The sequence below is a fragment of the Oncorhynchus kisutch genome, linkage group LG7 (assembly GCF_002021735.2).
Source record: "Oncorhynchus kisutch isolate 150728-3 linkage group LG7, Okis_V2, whole genome shotgun sequence".
Taxonomy (NCBI): Eukaryota; Metazoa; Chordata; class Actinopteri; order Salmoniformes; family Salmonidae; genus Oncorhynchus; species Oncorhynchus kisutch.
In genome coordinates, this window is record NC_034180.2 from 11,010,777 (window position 1) to 11,031,747 (window position 20,971).

The 20,971-nt window shown below is 43.1% G+C and overlaps 1 protein-coding gene across 2 annotated transcripts in view; it reads right to left on the reverse strand.

Moving 5' to 3' along the window:
- The window catches only part of LOC109894189 (RING finger protein 24-like), a 55,442-nt gene extending 35,463 nt beyond the window's left edge, over positions 1–19,979 (reverse strand). Inside the window, exon 1 of one of the 2 annotated variants that reach the window (XR_004210552.1) lies at positions 19,477–19,979. The gene's annotated coding sequence lies outside the window, so the exon portion shown is untranslated. The remainder of the gene's footprint in view (positions 1–19,476) is intronic. The other variant, XM_020487468.2, reaches the window with a different exon arrangement.
- Positions 19,980–20,971: the final 992 nt, after the last annotated feature.

The window sequence follows — 20,971 nt, forward strand, 5'->3', positions numbered from 1 at the left end:
GTTGCTCCATAGTTAAGGGGGGGCTAACTCTTTCACGGCTTAATGTAGGATGCCTGAGGGGGTCAGGGAGCCTGGCTGGCAGGTCTAAGATCTCTGCATTGCAGAAATTCTCAGAATTCCTCAGGAGGAGCTGGGAGGATCTACTCCACAAAGGGAGGAACCTAAACAACATGTTTTTTTTTCACAATCTTCTACCATCTCCTCCAACGCCCCAAACTGCTTTAGTAGTCTAGTTCTTGGACTGGGTGCAATGAATGGCCCAAACAAAAAAAAGATAAGGAACACCTCTTGGCACAGCGCCTCTCGACTTACATAGTGTAGATAGTGTATATTTATTGATACGTAGGCTGTGTGTGCCGCTTAAAAAATACTGTTGTTCTGTCCTTGAGATGTTCTTGTCTATTAAATGGTTCTGTACTATGCCATGTTTTGTGTGGACCACAGGAAGAGTAGCTGCTGCTTTTGCCAAATTCTTTGGACAAAGAAGACATTCTATTTCTGTAACAGGGCACATTTAATTTCAGTTTCATAGATACTAGCTTAACCTCCAAAATATGCCACAGTCTGAGGACAAGTCACTCTGACTTGATCCAGAAACAAACAAAAAGCCTAACTGCCTTTCTTTCTGCATTGGCTAGTTCTGTGGTGGCTCTAGCTGGATCCGGCAGTCTCTCCCTCCAAACAATGTTAAGACGGTTGAAGTTTTACATGCCGTAACCAATTATGCTATTTTGTTTGTTCTTTTGCGTTGTTTGTAACGTTAACTTATTTTGTACATAATGTTACTGCTACAGTCTCTTAAAATAACTTCTAGACATCAGAACTGAGATTAATCACCACGAACTAGAAGAAGCGTTTTCCTTTAACTAGTCCGAGAAAGATATACTGCTCTCCCGGGAACAGGCCCAAATCCCCGTCATTTGCGTGAAGGACGCAGATTAGGCTTCTAACATGCAATCACTGGAAAATAAAATTGATGACCTACGATTACGATTATCCTACCAACGGGATTTTCAATGCACCGGCAGAACAGAAAGGCTACGTCTGGTAAGACGAGGGGTGGGGGTGTGTGTCTTTTTGTCAATAAAGCTGGTGCGCGACGTCCAATATTAAGAGAAGTCTCAAGGTATTGCTCGCCTGAGGTAGAGTACCTTATGAGAAGCTGTCGACCACACTATCTACCAAGAGAGTTCTCATCTATATTACTCGTATCCATCTATTTACCACCACAGACCGATGCTGGCACTAAGACCTCACTCAACCCAACTCTATAAAAGGCCATAAGCAAACAAGAAAATGCTCACCCAGAAGTGGCCCTCCCAGTGGCCAGGGACTTTAATGCAGGCAAACTTAAATCAGTTAAACCAAATTTTTACCAGCATGTCACATGTGCAACCAGAGGAAAGAAAACTCTAGACCCCCTTTACGCCACAGAGATGCATACAAAGCTCTCCCCCACCCTCTATTTGGCAAAACTGACCATAATTATATCCTCCTGATTTCTGCTTACAAGCAAAAACTAAAGCAGGAAGTACCAGTGACTCACTCAATGTGGAAGTGGTCAGATGACGCAGATGCTACGCTACAGGACTTTTGCTAGCACAGACTGGAATATGTTCTGGGATTCATTCAATGGCAATGAAGAGTATAGCACTTTGGTCATCGGCTTCATCAATAGGTGCATTGACGACGTCGTCCCCACAGTGACCGTACATACATATCCCAACCAGAAGCCATGGATTACAGGCAACATCCGCATCGAGCTAAAGGTTAGACCTGCCGCTTTCAAGGAGCGGGACACTAATCCAGACGCCTACAAGAAATCCCGCTATGCCCTCAGACGAACCATCAAACAAGCAAAGCGTCAATACAGGATTAAGATTGAATCCTACTACACCGGCCTTGACGCTCGTCGGATTACGGACTACAAAGGGAAACCCAGACGCGAGCTGCCCAGTGACGTGAGCATACCAGATGAGCATACCAGATGAGCTAAATGCCTTTCATGCTCACGTCGAGGCAAGCAACACTGAAGCATGCACAAGAGCACCTGCTGTTCTGGATGACTGTGTGATCACGCTCTCGGTAGCCAATGTCAGCAAGACCTTTAAACAGGACGTGTACTCAAAGCATGCGAGGACCAACTGGCAAGTGTCTTCACTGACATTTTCAACCTCTCTCTGAGTCTGTAATACCTACATGTTTCCTGCAGACCACAATAGTCCCTGTGCCCAAGGAATAAAAGTTAACCTGCCTAAATTATTAACCACCCCATAGCACTCATGTCAGTAGTCATGAAGTGCTTTGAAAGGCTGGTCATGGGATCACATCAGCAGCATCCTACCGGATACCCTAGACCCACTAATTCGCATACTGCCCCAACAGATCAACAGATGACACAACCTCAATCGCGCTCCACACTGCCCTTTCCCACCTGGACAAAAGGAACACCTATGTGAGAATGCTACTCATTGACTACAGCTCAGTGTTCAACACCATGACACCCACAAAGCTCATCACTAAGCTAAGGACCCTGGGACTGAACACCTCCCTCTGCAACTGGATTCTGGACTTCCTGACAGGCCGCCCCCAGGTGGTAAGGGTAAGCAACAACACGTCTGCCATGCTGATCCTCAACACTGGGGCCCCTCAGCGATGTGTACTTAGTCCTCTCCTGTACTCCCTGTTCATCCACAACTGCGTGGCCAAACACGACTCAAACACCATCATTAAGTTTGCCTGATCACCGACAACAGCCTATAGGGAGGTCAGAGACCTGACAGTGTGGTGCCAGGACAACAACCTCTCCCTCAATGTGAGCAAGACAAAGGAGCTGATTGTGGAATACAGGAAAAGGCAGGCCGGACAGGCCCCCAATTAACATCATCGGGGCTGTAGTGGAGCGAGTCGAGAGTTTCAAGTTCCTTGGTGTCCACATCAACAATCTATCATGATCCAAACACACCAAGACAATCGTGAAGAGGGCACGACAAAACCCTTTTCCCCCCTCAGGAGACTGAAAAGATTTGGCATGGGTCCCCAGATTCTCAAACATTTCTACAGCTCACCATCGAGAGCATCTTGACCGGTTGCATCACCGCCTGGTATGGCAACTGCTCGGCATCTGATTGTAAGGCGCTACAGAGGGTAGTGTGGACGGCCCAGTACATCACTGGGGCCAAGCTTCCTGAAATCCAGGACCTATATAAATAGGCGGTGTCAGAGGAAAGCCCATAAAATTGTCAGCGACTCCAGTCACCCAAGTCATAGATTGTATTCTCTGCTACCGCACGGCAAGCGGTACCGGAGCACCAAGTCTAGGACCAAACGGCTCCTTAACAGCTTCCACACCCAAGCCATAAGACTGCTGAACACAATTAATCAAATGGCCACCGGACTATTACATTGACCCACCCCTTTCCCCATTTGTTTTGTACACTGCTGCTACTCACTGTTTATTATCTATGCAGTCACTTCACCCCTACCTACATGTACAAATGACCTCTGACCTGTACTCCCACACATGGACTCGGTACCGGTACCCCCTGTATATAGCCTCGTTATTGTTATGTTATTGTGTTAATGTTTACCAAATAACCTAAAGTAAAACGTTTCTTAACTCTTCTTAAACTGCACTGTTGGTTAAGGGCTTGTAAGTAAGCATTTCACGGTAAGGTCTACACTTGTTGTACTCGGCACATGTGACAAATAAAGTTTGGTTTAATTAGATCATCATATGTACGCACACTGACACCCACAAACACACCAGAGCAGGCTTGCTGAGACAAACGCCGTTTCTGCCCAGGCTGGCAGAGCCACGTGTCGTTATGCAACACCCACCGGGTAAACATTGTTGGGTGGGTGCCAAGCCCACGGCAGGCAGATATGATCACTCACTTCTTTATGAAGGCACTGTTATAACTTATCATGACTGAAGTAGACTAGGAGGTGTGTGTGTGTTTGTGTGGAGGAGCAGTTTGTTTTTACGACTGGTTTTGATTTTGTTCAGAGTTTAATGACTGACCATTAGACGATTTGCGGTCATAAAAGCTTAGCCTATCTGTTTTTTTTACACTGATTAACAGGCTAGGCGGTGTCAGAGGAAGGCCCTAAAAATTGTCAAAGACTCCAGCCACCCTAGTCCTAGACTGTTCTCTCTGCTACCACACGACAAGCAGTACCGGAGCGCCAAGTCTAGGTCCAAGAGGCTTCTAAACAGCTTCTACCCTCAAGCCATGAGACTCCAGAACATCTAATCAAATGGCTACCCAGACTATTTGCACCCCCCCCCCTCCTTCTACGCTGCTGCTACTACTCCGTTATTATCTATGCAGTCCCTTTAATAACTCTACCTACTTGTACATATTACCTCAATTAACTCGACTAACCAGAGCCCCTGCAATATAGCCTCGCTATTTTACCGCTGCTCTTTAATTATTTGTTACTTTGATTTCTTTTTTTAAGGTATTTTTCTTAAAACTGCATTGTTGGTTAAGGGCTTGTAAGTAAGCATTTCACTGTACACCTGCACCTGCTGTATTCGGCGTGTGACAAATCAAATTTGATTTGCTACTAGAGGACTTGAATCACATAGACCATTTCAGTCCCTGACAAACTGTCCTCTGCCCCTGACTGTCATCTCAAAATGGTGGACATCTTACCACTACATTCCCCAACATCGAGTCTATTACAGTAAGGCTCGATTTATGTTTGATGTTAAGTGGATTAAATAGTTACGTTTTCGCCGTACGTGTGTTGACACACAGAGGACGTACAGTACACGGCTTCGATCCAATTGATGTAAGATCTGGGAGTGCAGGTCTAGGCCTAAATGTCAACGTAGCAGCAAAGTAGCCTAGCTGCTGTTGAAGTAGGGTGGGTTGGGGTAAGGAGGGGAGGGTTGGGGAACGGGCAGGCAAGAGAGGATTTTAAAACGTCTCTCTTGGGGATCTCGTCCAAGGCGATTTACAGAATCCCTCCCAGAACTCCTTCCTCCCCTCGTTGTGTCGCAGGCCCCTGTCGACCATCGACCCCCTGCTAATGGAAAGTATCAGGATACGCTTAGCTAGATGGTCCCGGGTACACTCCGTCGTCCCGGTAACCCTACCCCGTCGCGGTAAACAACCGACATCGTCCACAAAGGCGTGCTTCAGGTGTCACTCATGGCTGTATGTTGTCCCGCTATTGAATGGAGCAAGAAAAATAAGAAAATACACTATTGGGAGTCCTAATTCATCCCGACACTGACTATCTCTTCAATTCTGACACCGACTGCTTTCTGAAAGACTTTTTCTTCTTTCATCACTGGGGTTTCTATTTAGGTCTATACAGCAGGATGTCTCCATGTCTCTAAGCACATCCTTGCAGGAGGTCGATGAAGCCGAGGAAGTTGAGTAACCGGTCCAGAGCCTGTGCCTCTCAGCATTGACAGGGAAGGTCATTCACTGGACAGACAGACATTAACTCTGAAATGGGCACTGACAGACAGACAGCCAGACATAAACGCTGAAATGGGCACAGACATGTAGGGAGTCCACGATCTACAGCCAGCTACTCTGTGGGGCTGGAACACACAAATGCCTACAAATAAAACGCACACTCATAAAGTCACTCCAGAGTTCATGGGAAATGTGAATAAAGGTCCACGTCGTGAGGTCGCGGACCTTCATTCACATTTCCCTTGTTTGTACTGAATCAGGCCACTGAGGGGAAAAAAATCCAATGTACACTTCTCTTGCCTCACACAGTGCCAAAACAAAGCCAATTGAACTGACAGTCAGAGTGACAGGACTATTGACCATATAAAATGACAGAATCTACCGCTCGCACACCACTGCCCTCAAAGGAAAGCACCTAAAAGTCATCCGATCCAGTCACAGAAAAGTACCTCAAATATCCTACAAAAAGGGCCTGAAAATTCCCTAGCTCCTACTTCTTCTCATCTCTGAACTGCCTTGTTCGGGGGCAGAACAACACATCTGTACCTTGTCAGCTCGGGGATTCGATCTAGCAACCTTTCGGTTACTGGCCCAACGCTCTAACCACTAGGCTACCTGACACCCCAAAGTATGGGGAGCATCTAGTGAGTATGGGGTTACTGAACCGATTTGTTTCAACAATATAGTCTAAACGAATGCCGAAACAATTCAAATGTATTTGGCTAAGCACCATAAAACCACAGAGGTGTTGCATAGGAAGTGAGACATGCCTTGTTTGCTCACACAAGCACTCTGGAGTCCCTCCAACCAATCCACAGGACCCTCACAAATCATCTAAAGAGGAAACAGATGGGCCAAAACATTTCTTAACCCAAACAATGCCTAGCCTAGCTAATGCCAACACATACCGTAGACAAAGCCCAGTTAATGCCAAATTGTTTTTCAATAAAACTAGCCTGCTTTATTGATCACAGTTTAGTCTAGTCAGACAACACTGAAGGATATGACCATTCCCAAAGGCTAGACCTGAGCAATAGTTCCAATATTCACACAGTGGTTTGCCTACACAAATACACATGCAAAGATGGTACAGTTCTTATATCACAGACTGAACAGTGAAGTCCCAGTTAGACATGTTTTGGTTGCGGGAAAACAAGAACCACCACTGAGGGAAGGCAGTTTCTCTAGCTAAAGTAGTGTTTCTTAAACATGTCCTTGGGTGCTTTGACAGTTCCCCACATTTGATCGATTCCACCGCTTGCACACCTGATCCAACTAGTGAAGGGCTTGATGATGATGGCTTGTTGACCAGCTGAATTAGGCGTGTTCGTACTGGAATAGATTGCATATGTGGATCGCCTGAGGCTCACAGGACGAGGACTTGACTAGAGTCTGCCCAGTGATAAGGGATCTGATTACCCTGGCTGGGACTGGGTGACCTCAGGGTGAGGCCTCAGTAGTTTTCCCCTCGTTTTCTCCTTGCGTCTGTCACATGGATCTGCCCGCTGGTTCCTAGATTGCACCAGAGTAACTGCCCAAATGGTAGGATATTAGGTACCGTGTGGGTAGTCTGGGGATTATTGTGCAAGTTAATGTCCTTATTTTTGGAGGGCAGTGGTGGTATACGTGGGGTTTACTGGCAAGCTGTACCATTTAAACTGTTGGTTATCTCCACATTACAGGTATTCAATTCATACAGCCATGAAGGAGCCATCTTTGAATTCCTGTTTGCCTGTCCCCCCCAGCAATAAATGTAATGGCTAAATTTGACACAAGTGTTGAAAAATCATTGCTTTCATACCTCAATCTGTCCAAATACTCCACAACCCGAGATACCCTTTGAAAGGCTCTAACAAAATTACCCTCCTTTTCTCTCTTGCATAGCCCGTGGCTTTCACAAATCACATTACAAGCCGGCATGGGGCCGTAATACCATATCCACTCTGAGCCGTGCTGTTCCGGCAAACTAAGGAACCCCAGAGCAGAGCACATTGCCTTACACTGGACCTAAAATTAGAGTTGCCTGGAAGTCTCTCCCACCAGATAGCAGCCAAGTAGATAGTCAGAAAGTGAAAGAAGAATCCTCTTTGCATCATTCCAGTAATTTTCCATTGCATTGGACAGGGTCTAATACTAAGAGACAGGAATGGTGCAAAGCGGGGTAAGTCTGTGGTTTATCTAGACATAACATCCATTTTCCAACCATCCATGGTCAATAACCTGAATGTGACATTCAGACAAAACACATTGAGCTGGGGTTTTCCCCTGAAGATCTCTTACAGAATGTTCGATCAATACTAGTGTTGCTAGTGGACTAATCACATGTCCTGATGATGACCAACTTAACCTTTGAACCTCCTCCCATAGAATCATTTTTGAGGAAGTGTTCTCCGTCGCAACACCATTATCTGGTATTTAAGGGAAACTGATAGTCACTACTGCATGACTAGGAAGCACAAGATCACAAAATGTTTTTATTTGAATTTGTTAAGGTATCCTATTGTAAAAAGGTCTTCGTGGTGGTTAGATTACACTCAATGGAGGAAGAGATTCACCAAACATGGTAGGTTGATACATTATGAAGGAACATCAGAAATCAAAAAGTCACTACAGTAGTTCACTAACTTTCATAGACAGCAGTGTAACATATTCACAATAAATCAGGCTTTCACCCTTTGTTGAGGATTAAATCTTCATTGAGAAATCAACTCCAGTTTTATGGTTTTGGTTCAGAACACATGCTTTTGTATGACATTCCCCAACCCCCCCCCCCCCCTCTTTTGTATTAAAATAGCTGACTGTTTGCAGTGTTTCACAGAGGGCTTGTGGCAAGCCTCCTGCACCCGAAACAAAGGCCGCTATCTGATTCTGAAGTGGAAATTTCCACTGGCAGCTATAGCCAGCCATGATTTGCACATTTGAAACATAATATGCCAAAGGGCAACACCAAACCAGAGGCCTCGAGCAGAAGGCAGAGCTCCATACGAGGCAGCAGTCAGGCTTGGGGCTGTTAAAAACATTGCCTGTCATGACTCACCACTACCACACACATCAGTCAGCTATTGTTTAATTGAGCTTGTAGCCCAAATTCCCAACATGGGGGCAGTAGCATTATCAGGGCTTTAGAAGTAATTGGAATCATCACAGCTTAGGCTAAAAGTATATGTAATTGTTCCTAGTCATTGTGACAACAGTGGTGACCGACCCAGTCAAGTCAGCCCTAACACAGAAGACTCACAAAGCTTACCTGGGGATACATCCTATACATCTGTCATTTAGGCCCTTTCTAATGTGGAAACCTTAGAAAAACTCCACTTTGTTCTCTTTTAGCCAGCAGGACAATATGAGTGGTTGGTTTTGTTCACCGAGGGGGAACGAGACTGCAATAGAGATAAATAGGCATCCCAGCCATCCGGGGAGAAAACATAACAGTGATGTTCCCTTAGGTGCGGAAATGTGTTTTGCGAAAAAACGAATGCTTGTTTTTCTGCACAGTTGATGCCAAGTTCTCCAATAAACTAGGTCAGACAGTAACTTTAACTTTAGTTCCGTAGATGTGGTGGCGGAGGGTAGAGAACCTCAGGGATGTTCCTGGCAATCTTCTTTTTTTTTTTTTATAAAATAAAAAATGTTTCAGTGTAAACTTAAATGACTAAACCTAGATAAAGTATGTAGAAACAATGATGGATCTCTCAAATGTTATACATTTTATAATACAGTATTATAATCTTTGAGAACTAACAAATCACCAAAATAAAAACTATACAGTCAGGGAGATTGAAAACAATGAATTTAGCAGTATTGATTTTGTTATTATGTTTGAGCAAAATAACACACCATTAGCCATGGCAAAGTGCATAGAATTGCAGGAAATTTGCTTTGAAATGGCAACATTTTCTGTCAATTCAATGGCAAAATGTGCAGATTTACTGAAAACGTGCTTTAAAACTGCAAAAAGTTCTCAGTTCCATGGAGAAAGTATTAGACAGGAAATTGGCGGCGGGGAAAAGTCTCTCTACACCGCCAAGATGGGGGCCTCTAAAATTCAGCCATGTCGACTGTGCCCATTGCCATGCCCCAGTTCCAAGATGATTGACAAGAAAATGATCATCCAACCCATCGGGTATCTCACTGCACCCTCGTATGCCATGTCCTGAAATATACAGACACAGCTGTTTTTTTTTTTTTTTAAGTAGACCCAAATGTACATACTTCTGACTGCCAACTATAACTTTTGGACTCTATAATGACATGACTGTTGTTGTGCTGTAGAATTTGCGAATTGTCTAGTAATAAATTCTAAACATTAGTTTATACTGGATTAAGCATTATGTTCCAACATTCCCTCCATCTTGTGCCAACATCAGTTCTTTAAATCTTGTTCCAATAATCTCTTAGATTTTTTTGTTGTTGAAACTATCAGATGGATAGGCTCTCTGCAGTTGTGTATCTTCCCTATCATATGAGGGGGCAAACTACCTGCCCTCCAGGACACCTACACCACCCGATGTCACAGGAAGGCCATAAAGATCAAGGACAACAACCACCCGAGCCACTGCCTGTTCACCCCGCTATCATCCAGAAGGCGAGGTCAGTACAGGTGCATCAAAGCTGGTACCGAGAGACTGAAAAACAGCTTCTATCTCAAGGCCATCAGACTGTTAAACAGCCACCACTAACATTGAGTGGCTGCTGCCAACACACTGACTCAACTCCAGCCACTTTAATAATGGGAATTGATGGGAAATGTAAAATATATCACTAGCCACTTTAAACAATGCTACCTAATATAATGTTTACATACCCTACATTATTCATCTCATATGTATACATATATACTGTACTCTATATCATCTACTGCATCCTTATGTAATACATGGATCACTAGCCACTTTAACTATGCCACTTTGTTTACATACTCATCTCATATGTATATACTGTACTCAATACCATCTACTGTATCTTGCCTATGCTGCTCTGTACCATCACTCATTCATATATCTTTATGTACATATTCTTTATCCCCTTACACTGTGTATAAGACAGTAGTTTTTTTTATTTTAATTGTTAGTTAGATTACTTGTTGGTTATTACTGCATTGTCGGAACTAGAAGCACAAGCATTTCGCTACACTCGCATTAACATCTGCTAACCATGTGTATGTGACAAATAAAATTTGATTTGATTTGAATATCCTTGTCGGACTCTAATAGGATTCCCTCAAGATGGCACTAATACCCAAATTATTTAAAATCTACATTTGTTGATATGAAACTTTCAAGTTGCATGTATTTGAAAATATCGACATTGGTCAGTCCAAAATTGCTTTTTAATTCTGTCATGGAAATAACTGTATTTCCTATTACCAAGTCCAAGTTTCTATGCCTTTTAGTTTTTCAGGTGGACCAACTTATCTGTGGATTCTGAAAAGCTATCCAAGGATTGTTTTTTTAATTGCACCATATCCAAAGCCAGCATTCACAATAACATAAGCCTATGGTCTAAGATTATGCTACTGTTTCTATAGCCTATTTTTAACAGATGGCACTGAATTAACGGAACACAGACATTTTGTCATTGCCTCATTTGGTATCAGATGTGAGGATACGGAGGCCAGATGCCTCAATTCCCAGAATTAAACCAGGGAATACGCCAAGTAGGTCACATCAACAGACCAATGCATTCTTAGAGATAGCAAAGGTCAGTTGGTTTTGGGAAAACATTGCTAGATTGACTTTAAGTAGAAACTTTGCAACAGAACCGAAGCTGTTGAAACCATAGACCACTGTACTGTGTTCTTCAGGGGCCTTCTTGAGCATCTCAGATTAGGAGTGCTGATCTAGGATCAGGACCCTTTAGGGCAGGGAATTGCCAGGGACCTAAAGATACAATATTATCATGATACTTCGGTGCCGATACGATATGCGTTCCAATTCTCACAATTCTATATGTATTGCGATTCAATACTGTGATCTTATTACGACTCGATGTCCCAAACATATTGCTCACCATATGTCTGCTGCAGAGGGACAAGAGAGAGCCATGAGAAAACAAGTTTTGATCAGCGCTGAAAAAAATATATACTGAGTTCTGGTGCAGGTCCTATTCATTAGAATGGAAGGGAAAACTGATCCTAGATCAGCACTCCTACTCAGATGCTTTATGAATACGAGACCAGAAATGCATGGCAGACAGTCCAAATTCCCTGCGTGTGAGCCGGGCAGCAGGATTAATCTTCTAACCCCTGACCCAGGGCAACAGTGTTGCTCCTGCGGCTAATTAATCCACTTTACCCAGAGGGCTGATCTGGGGCTGTGCTGTGGGATCAGCTTCACTGACACCGACTCGGATTCAATGGCTTTAGAGCCAGATGGGCAAGAGACTGTGGCCCGTCTTAAGGTGGAACACTGGCTGCATGACCGACATTGATAGTGACTTTATTAAAAGCAGGTGAGACGCAAAAAATGGCATAGAACCCACCTTCATGACTGACATTGGTTTTCATATCTGTAGTTTTGTGAGACACCGATAATGACAAGGTATATATTGCCATAAGACCCATATTTGTCTACTTCAAAAACGAAAATAAGGTGTGTTTCATACCCTTTCTGCATTTCTCACACACTCTTCCCTCCTATGGCCAGCAGTCAAATACTTCTCTCCAACTCTCCCTCTTCCTTTTAAGCTTTGCTCGTTCTTCTTCGGTGGGCTCAGACAGTAACACAAGCTGGTACAAACAAGGGGGGAACTGACACATGCAGCTGTCGCATGTAGCCCCCCCGCTCTTCCTCCACCCTCCTGCAATCCAGCACTAGGCCTACATTTTCAGGGAGGAATTACTCTCTTCTTACACCTCTCCCTCTCATAAACATACTTAAAAACAGCCCTACTTTTTGGTGGTGGCCACTGGTTTCGCACCTTACCCCCAAACACATGGGGGGTAAGGTTTGGTGTCCTGTTTGGGCATCTGCCCACCTGCTTACACACACACATAATAATTGACTGACTATTGGGTGACTTGTTCAAAGCCAGGGGATCAAACTCTCCTATGTTTCTAAATGGGAGTTTAAACAGTCACTCAGGCCGCAACCCAGCCACCTTTCGGCTATAATTGAACATTTTAGGCTAAACGTGGGCTACATTTCATCCCAATTAGCCTACCATGTTAGTTCTTAGACATAGGCTTTTCCTTTCAGGATATAATTGACCAAATCATGTGGGTCAGATTCAGGAAACGCAATACTAGGCTTATGTAGATGTTCTGCAGATGGTCTACTTGCTTTTCGTTTCAATGAGATGAGAGAAACAAGAGCCCTGCTGAAAACAGAGTCCGTGTCGCTAAATAAATCCTGTGGTCATGTGACGAGTGAGTGGGCAGACCAAGGCCCGACAACAACTTGGCAATGCTTGGCAAAATCCAAAAGACAAACAAATCCAACACAACGACTCAATATCAATGCTTTTGTTGGCTGAACTTCTGAATATATAGTATAGCATTAACGAGATAGGACGAGTCAAGCGCCTACTATACAAATACAAAGAGCGAGACAAGAACGGATATAAACATGGCATCAATATCAACATCTCCACACCTAAGAATAGTTGCACATGTGCATGCGCACACACTCTCCACCGAGCTCGTGGGATAAAGATGGCTAATTGATTACCCGTGGTGGACAGATGGGACTGAACATGACACATTATTCAAGGGCTAATGAAGCAAAGCACTGGGTCAGCAGCACTCTCAAAGGCACGACCACCTTGTCCTTGAGCATCGTCCAGATGTTGGTATACACAGCAAGCCACTGGCTGGCATAAATGGCAACGAAAACGAGCCCTAACAAAGCTAAAATGGAAATGAATTACAATGTTCACATTTTCAAACCAGGCTTAAAAAAAAAAAAAAAAAAATCGGGATTAGGCTACAAATAAACACTGAGGAAATGAATGTCTTGTTGTAGGTCTTTTGACCTAGGCCCTAATTGTGTTTGTGCTTGTCCACCTATGGGACCTCCTCGCTACAATTCCATCACAAAGAGAACATTCCAACATGTCAAATAAGTTAAGGCTAGTACTTCCTGAAATACATTTGACATTTTAGTAATTTAGCACACGCTCTTATCCAGAGCGACTTTCAGGAGCACATAGGGTTAAGTGCCTGGCACAGGGGCCCACAACACATTTTTCACCTAGTCGGCTTTCGGTTACTGGCCTAACGCTCTTAACCGCTCGGCTACCTGCCGCCCTGACAAGACAGACGAATGACAAGAGACCGACGACATTAGACAAAACTGTGTCTCAGAACAGAAATCACGTGGCATAATACTATTGCAAGTTCATTGGGAAATTCTACCCAGCACTAAGCCAAGCCAGAGGATGTGTGTGTGTGTGTGTGTGTGAAAGAGAGGGACCATTCATTCCATGGGGCTGATTTCATCGTCCGACTGCTATAAAAGGCCTATGAGATGACTGCCTCACATGTGGCAGCTTAACCATTAAGCAAGCTTAGTTGCATCAAAAAAGGGAATCGTAAATTGGTGTGATGACAGCGTGTTCATGTGTACGATAGGATGCCAAATGGTAACACTTATTAAGCTGGTGCCCAACTTCCTTGTTTACGACTGGAGAATGGGGTTACCCAACTGAAGTCAAGGATGTTGTGTCTATTGTTTCTCCACTCCGTTGAATTGGTTAGAGTCAAGATTAGGGATGGGCATGAGTAATCGCGTACTAGAATTAACGTCAAACAACGTTAATTTGCTTTGACTCTCGGGTTCTATTTGTACATGTGCATTTGCGGTGCACAACAAAAAAGAAACCAAGCCAAGCATCACACAGTTCTCCCTAAATTACCTTTCTCCCTTGTGTCTCATTCACTCAATTGAATTCCGACCACTTCCTACACACATGCGTGCTGAGTCCCCACACAAGCTCCTGTTAGATATGTTTTTAATCGGCATTTCTGTAAGCCTAACTGATGGGATACACATGCTACATTCCTTGCCAAATGTCAACAGTTTTATCACAAATTCAAAATGGACTGGTTGATTTAAGTAGGAAAAGCGTGTTTTCATCAGAATCCTTAAGGCGGTAATTCACCATGCAATGTACTGTTCAATGTGGAATTGTTCATCCATTTTGACCATGCCAAAGAACAGCCAGAATAAACTCAATTGAACATCTGTCCATATATCGAAAATCAGAAAGATTTTGGTTTGTAACCCTGCAATGTTTTTTTTCTTTCTTTCAACTCACCAAATTAAGCCCCGTTTCAAATGATCACTCGGAGAATAACTATTCCAGACACGAAATAGACATCACTTCACACTAGAAAAATGTTCTATTGTATTCGGTTGTATTACATCATGGTTTGGGTGTGTCTTGACTGTGATAAGGGCTCATGAAATAAGAGCATCTTGTCTGCTAAATTAACAAAACAAGGCTATGCCATTGCACAGCAATAGGCTTCTATGCAAGCGCTACTGCTGAGGTTACTGCCTTTTAGAAAATTGTGTTCCACGGTATAATATAACCAGCTTTTAAAAAAATTGGCTGAATATTGGCCAGTTTATTAGGTACACCATCCCGTTCACAAAAATGGATCACTCCTACAGACCGTGAGTCACACGGCTGTGGCTTGCTATATAAAGCAGGCAGACAGGCATGCAGTTACTGACATTAGAATGGGCAAAACGAGTGACCTAAGTGACTTTGAGCGTGGTTTGACATCAGGGCCAGGTGCACCGGATCCAGTATCTCAGAAACGGCCACCCTCCTGGGATTTTCACGGATGAGTCTAGGATTTACAGAGAATGCAGTGACAAACAAAAAACAGCCAATCGGCGGTAGTCCTGTGGGAAAAAAGCAGCTAGTTGATGAGATGTCAAAGGAGAACGTCAAGAATTGGGTAAGCTAACAGGCGGGACAAAAACAGGCAAATAAGGGCACAGTACAACCGTGGTGAGCAGAACGGCACCTCAGGAATGCACAACTCAATCCTTGTCACGGATGGGCTATTGCAGCAGACGACCACACCGGGTTCCACTCATATCAGCTAAAAACAAGAAGCGGTTCCAGTCGGCATGCGATCACTGGTCAATTGAGGAGTGGAAAGACATTGCCTGGAACATGACCATGAGTTCAGTTTACTTGAGTGGCCTGCGGAGTCCCCAGACCTCAACCCAATAAAGCATCATTGGGATGAGATGGAACGGGCTGTTGGCAGCATGAATGTACCGCCGTCTAATCCGCAGCAACTGTGTGATGCCATCGCGTCAGCATGGACCAACATCCCTGTGGAATGTTTCAGACACCTTGTAGAATGGCCCGAAGAATTCAGGCTGTTCTGAAGTAGGGTTGAGTGATATGGCCAAAATTTCATATCATGGTATTTTTCAAATTTCTGAAGTTTTTTTCGTTTTTGATTAATAAAAGTTCTAAATTTACTTAATGAATAGTGCGTGACCCTAGGGTGGCAACACATATATTCTAAATTATTTCAAATTATTTCAATGGGTCTTTCGCCATTCGGATTGTTTTATGCTGTTCAATTCAACTTCAGCCTAAAATAATTTCCTGCATTTCCATCAATTTCTGCATTTCCTGCACTCATTTGAGATCATTTCCACACTGCCAGAATATGAGGAAAAATACTAGGCCTTATTTTTAACCAAATGTTGCAATTGCGATTTAGATCAAAACACTTGGGTGAACTTTTGGAATCATGATAATATAAAGTGTATTATAATTCTAGATCAATAATAGTGAGCACTTTGAATACAGTGTTGACGGTACATTACAACTGTACATTACAACGAATGAAAATGCCATGGACGACTTGTGACAGGGTAGGAACCAAAGTGATGCTCAGTTTAAACATTTCGACCAATCGATTGGTCGAAAGAACAGAAGGACTCTCGGTCGGTCGGGTACAGCCCTAGTCCTACCGTTTCTGTACTATACTTTGGTATGCGGTATTACCGGAAGTGCACACAAGGGGCTCCATTTAAAAAAAAATAAAGGGCCTCCCAAGTGGCGCAGCAGTATAAGGCACTGTATCACAGTGCTTGAGGTGTCACTACAGACCCGGGTTCGATCCCAGACCCGGGTTCGATCCTAGATACAGGCCTTTTTGTAATCTCAACATTCAATATGCAGCTGGATTTATGGCATAGTTGATCATTGGTTGTTAGAAATAACATTAATATTATTATTTTCCATGACAACACGTGGCACCTCAAATATAATTTGAATTATGAAGTCAAAAATAAACATTTAGCTGCTAGTTGCAAGTTGTTGCACTTAAAATCAAAGCAAAGAGGTTTTGTGGTTGGAATTGCAGTATATATTTAGTTTGAGAATTTTACATGAGTTAGCGACTTTTGACAGACTTGTTTTGTCTGGACAAACAAAAACAAAAAAAATGTTGCTTATCAACCGGAAAGATAGGCAAGGAGTGGAACGTTAGTTAAAGAGACTGGTACTCAGGCTAGAATGTCTCTGCTGTAAGCAAGAAGCTTGATCATGACAGTTAGCCACTTAGCTAGCAAATTTGCAAAGCTGGAGCCCTGAGCTGGATCTAATTTAGTTGACATATCTTAGATTTATTATAGTTGTACTTAATATATGGTTATAAGCAGTGGCGTAGCACGCACCCCTGCAGCCCCCAGGTGCCCCCAACCCTGCAGCCCCCAGGTGCCTTCTGTATAGACAGAAGTAAGGTAATTAGACTATACATGTATACATTTTGGCAATTTAATTAAATTTACTTTAGGGAAAACGTAGCTTTCCCTAGCCTTATGGACATGCCACCTATGCCTTTTAATGTGGCATAAACACAACCAGTCATGATGTTTTCATCCGGATTGTCAAACAATCAATTATTCGTTCACTCACAAAATAATTTCAGCATCCAAATCCCAATAGTGCACTGTGCACCTGCTATTTAATGAATGGAAAGAGACAGTCACAAAACACCGACGTGTAATGAAATTCTGTGATTGTCAATAGGCCTACACTTGTAGCCTGAATTGATGCATCATCCATCCAATGTTGTCCATGCGCGCCTCGGTTAGCGTATACTCCCCAGTTTCAGATCAATTTGGCCATTCTTCATGCGGCTGACATGCAGTCATGTTAAATAATGGTGTAATAGCCTATAGTTTTGTTGTATTAATTTTGATAGGCTCATATTTTACCGGTATGGCACACCCCCACTATTTATTTAAACAGCATTACTTTTACCTCTGCTCCTAACAGCAGAATTTCGTAATTTGGGATTAGCGAGCGCAGCATGAAGCCTGTCATCTACTGTACCGCTCCAGTGACTGACAGGTTTGATAAACAGGGTATGCATTTGGGTCACCTTCCTATGGCTTTAGAGTCCTTGGTCATGTTCAATAGGCACCAAACGGAATGAAACAGAATGAATCAGGAGTTGTCCAATGAGAAACATTAGATTTTCGTTCCATAACGTTTTCAAACCTTTTTCCGTGCTGTGCCCTAATGAACATGACACCTTTGATTTCATATTTGAAGTGGAGAGGTCCTTGAGAGAAATAATGCAGTTTGACCCTCCACTCTGACTCTCCGAGGGTGGGTGTTCTCTCCATTGTTCATTCATCCCTCAGCAGCCAAGATGTCTGTTAGACTTTTCTACATCTTTGGACATTGCGCACAATAAAAAGTATCTGATTACTTCTTAATAGCCTTTCCCATAAGGGGAGGGGGGCACTGTGAAACTCTTGGTACACTTGGTTTACAGTGAAACTGTAAAAAAAAATGTAAAACTACATTTTCACAAGGGACTGAATCTGAGGCACAGAGAATACAGAGTTAAGCCTTTAGCTATTCAACAATCTGTGTGCACATGGCATGACACATGCAGAGCATCTTGAGTCAGAAGCCAGTGAGGTCTATAGCAGGTTTATAGCCAGAACAGTTTTATGTGGACCCCAGGAAGAGTAGATGCTGCAAGTGCAGTCGCTAAAGGCGATCCTCAAACTCCGGAGTGGCGCAGCGCTCTAAGTTACTGTATGTCAGTGCAAGAGGCGTCACTACAGTCCCTGGTTCGATTCCAGGCTGTATCACATCCGGCCGTGATTGGGAGTCCCATAGTGCGGCGCACAATTGGGACAGCATCGTCCGGTTTTGGCCGGGGTAGGCCGTCATTGTAAATAAGAATGTGTTCTTAACTGACTTCCCTAGTTAAATAAAAGTCACAAAAATAAAAACTAAACTAAACAGTAGTCTGTGCCGGGCAGGTAAGGGTTAAGGCGTTACCTAAACCCTTTCTTCCCATCCACTGATGACACTAACCCTGTAATAATCTGCAATTCTGTTTAACAATTTAGTCTACGTCAACAGGGAAGACAATTATTTCGTTATTGGTTAGGGTGCTTTGTTTATTTAACGTTAGCACTTTACTAAACACATGCATGGTCGAGAAAAAAAACAGCAAACAGCACTTGGAATAGGAGCAGGTCTAGAACATTCTATTGCGCGTGCAAAATTACTAACTTCACTTTCAGGTTTGCTGAACCAAGAGCCAATGCGTTTTAAAAGTGAAACTGCATCGAAAATGCACAATTCGCAAATCAGTCTGATGTACAAAATAATTGAATAAGCAGTTTATCACGAGCGAATGATATCCACAGCACGAGCTAGTACTCGTTAGGCCTACACCTGCTTATCAACAACGTTGATTGTATCGACTTATAATACAATGTTGACTTGAGTTCTACATTCCACTGTTATGAAAATATGATCACATCTTTGCCAACGAGACGTACGCCAACACACAGCTGATAATAATGGGCCTAAATGTATTTTGCTCGTCCATCGTCAATGGAGGGGGGGCGTATTTTAAAAAATCGATGAAATGGTCAACGTTTAATAATCCATATATATATATATATATATATAAACTAGCTCGATTTTTACAAAGATACCCCAACTGCAAACACGCCTATTAACATACAAACCTGTATGTACAGTCACGTTTGACACTGCAAAGCAACCCAAATAATAGGACACTTACCAATCAATACCGTCCTCAATATCTGCTCGTCTCTTCTTCACCAATACCAATGAAAGAACTAGCCGGCCAATGAAACAAACAAAAAAACTATGCACTTCAGATAACTAGCGACAGTAACGTTAGACAGCTGTCTTATCTACACCGGACAAGCTACAGCCCGTGCAAAGCGTCTTCATTCAACTCGAGGTGTTGGTGGTTGACTCCGGTTTGCTCGATATTGGCTTGCTGGCTAGCGATGTGGCAATATTTATCAACACTGTAACAGACAACAACAACAAAACTGCGAAGCGGACATCACGATAAATTTAAACCGTTTTTTTTTTTTTTAAAGGCGACAACTGCTCCTCAGACGACTATATGTGTTGATTTCCAGGTGTCCAATATTCCTGTGGTCAATTTTGAACGGTTCTTCAAGCACGTAGTGCTCGTAGTCCCTCCTCCTAGTTCGTTTTAACGGAGACAAGAGTCGTGTATAGTGTGTACGCGGGATTGCTGTGCTCTGGTTGGAAGGATGAATTGATGCATTGCTCACGGAGTGTGCTGGCATCAGAGATGGGAGAACCCCCGCCCTTTAAAAAAAAAATGTAACCTTTATTTTACTAGGCAGGTCAGATAATAACACATTTTTATATACAATGACGGCCTACCAAAAGGCTAACGGCCTCGTGAGGGGACGGGGCCTGGGATTAAAAATAGATACAATATGAATATAGGACAAAACACACATCACAATAAGAGAGACAACGCTACACAACGAGAGACCTAAGACAACAACATAGCAAGGCAGCAACACAAAACATGGTACAAACATTATTGGGCACAGAACAAAGGGCAAAGGAGGTAGAGACAACAATACATCACACAAAGCAGCCACAACTGTCAGTAAGAGTGTCCATGATTGAGTCATTGAATGAAGAGATTGAGTAAACTGTCTAGTTTGAGTGTTTGTTGTAGCTCATTTCAGTCACTAGCTACAGTGAACTGAAGAGGAGCGACATAGGGATGTGTGTGCTTCTGGGACCTTTAAACAGCATGTGACTGGCAGAACGGGTGTTGTATGTGGAGGATGAGGGCTGCAGTAGGTATCTCAGATAGGGGGGAGTGAGGCCTAGGATGGTGTTTTAAATAAGCATCAACCACTGGGTCTTGCGACGGGTATACAGAGATGACCAGTTTACAGATGAGTATAGAGTCTGCCTGGCTGGTGTGGGGATTTGACATTTTTGACATTATGATGATGATGATGATAATAAGGCTATTACCACCTGGGGGGAAATCAAATCAAATTGTATTTGTCACATGCGCCAAATACAACAGGTATTACAGTGAAATGCAACCTTTACAGTGAAATGCTTATTTACAAGCCCTTAACTAACTATGCAGTTTTAGGAAAATACCTCCCAAAAAGTAAAAGATAAGAATAACAAATAATTAAAGAGCAGTAGTAAATAACAATAGTGGGGCTATATACAGGGGGTACCGGTATGCAACTAAT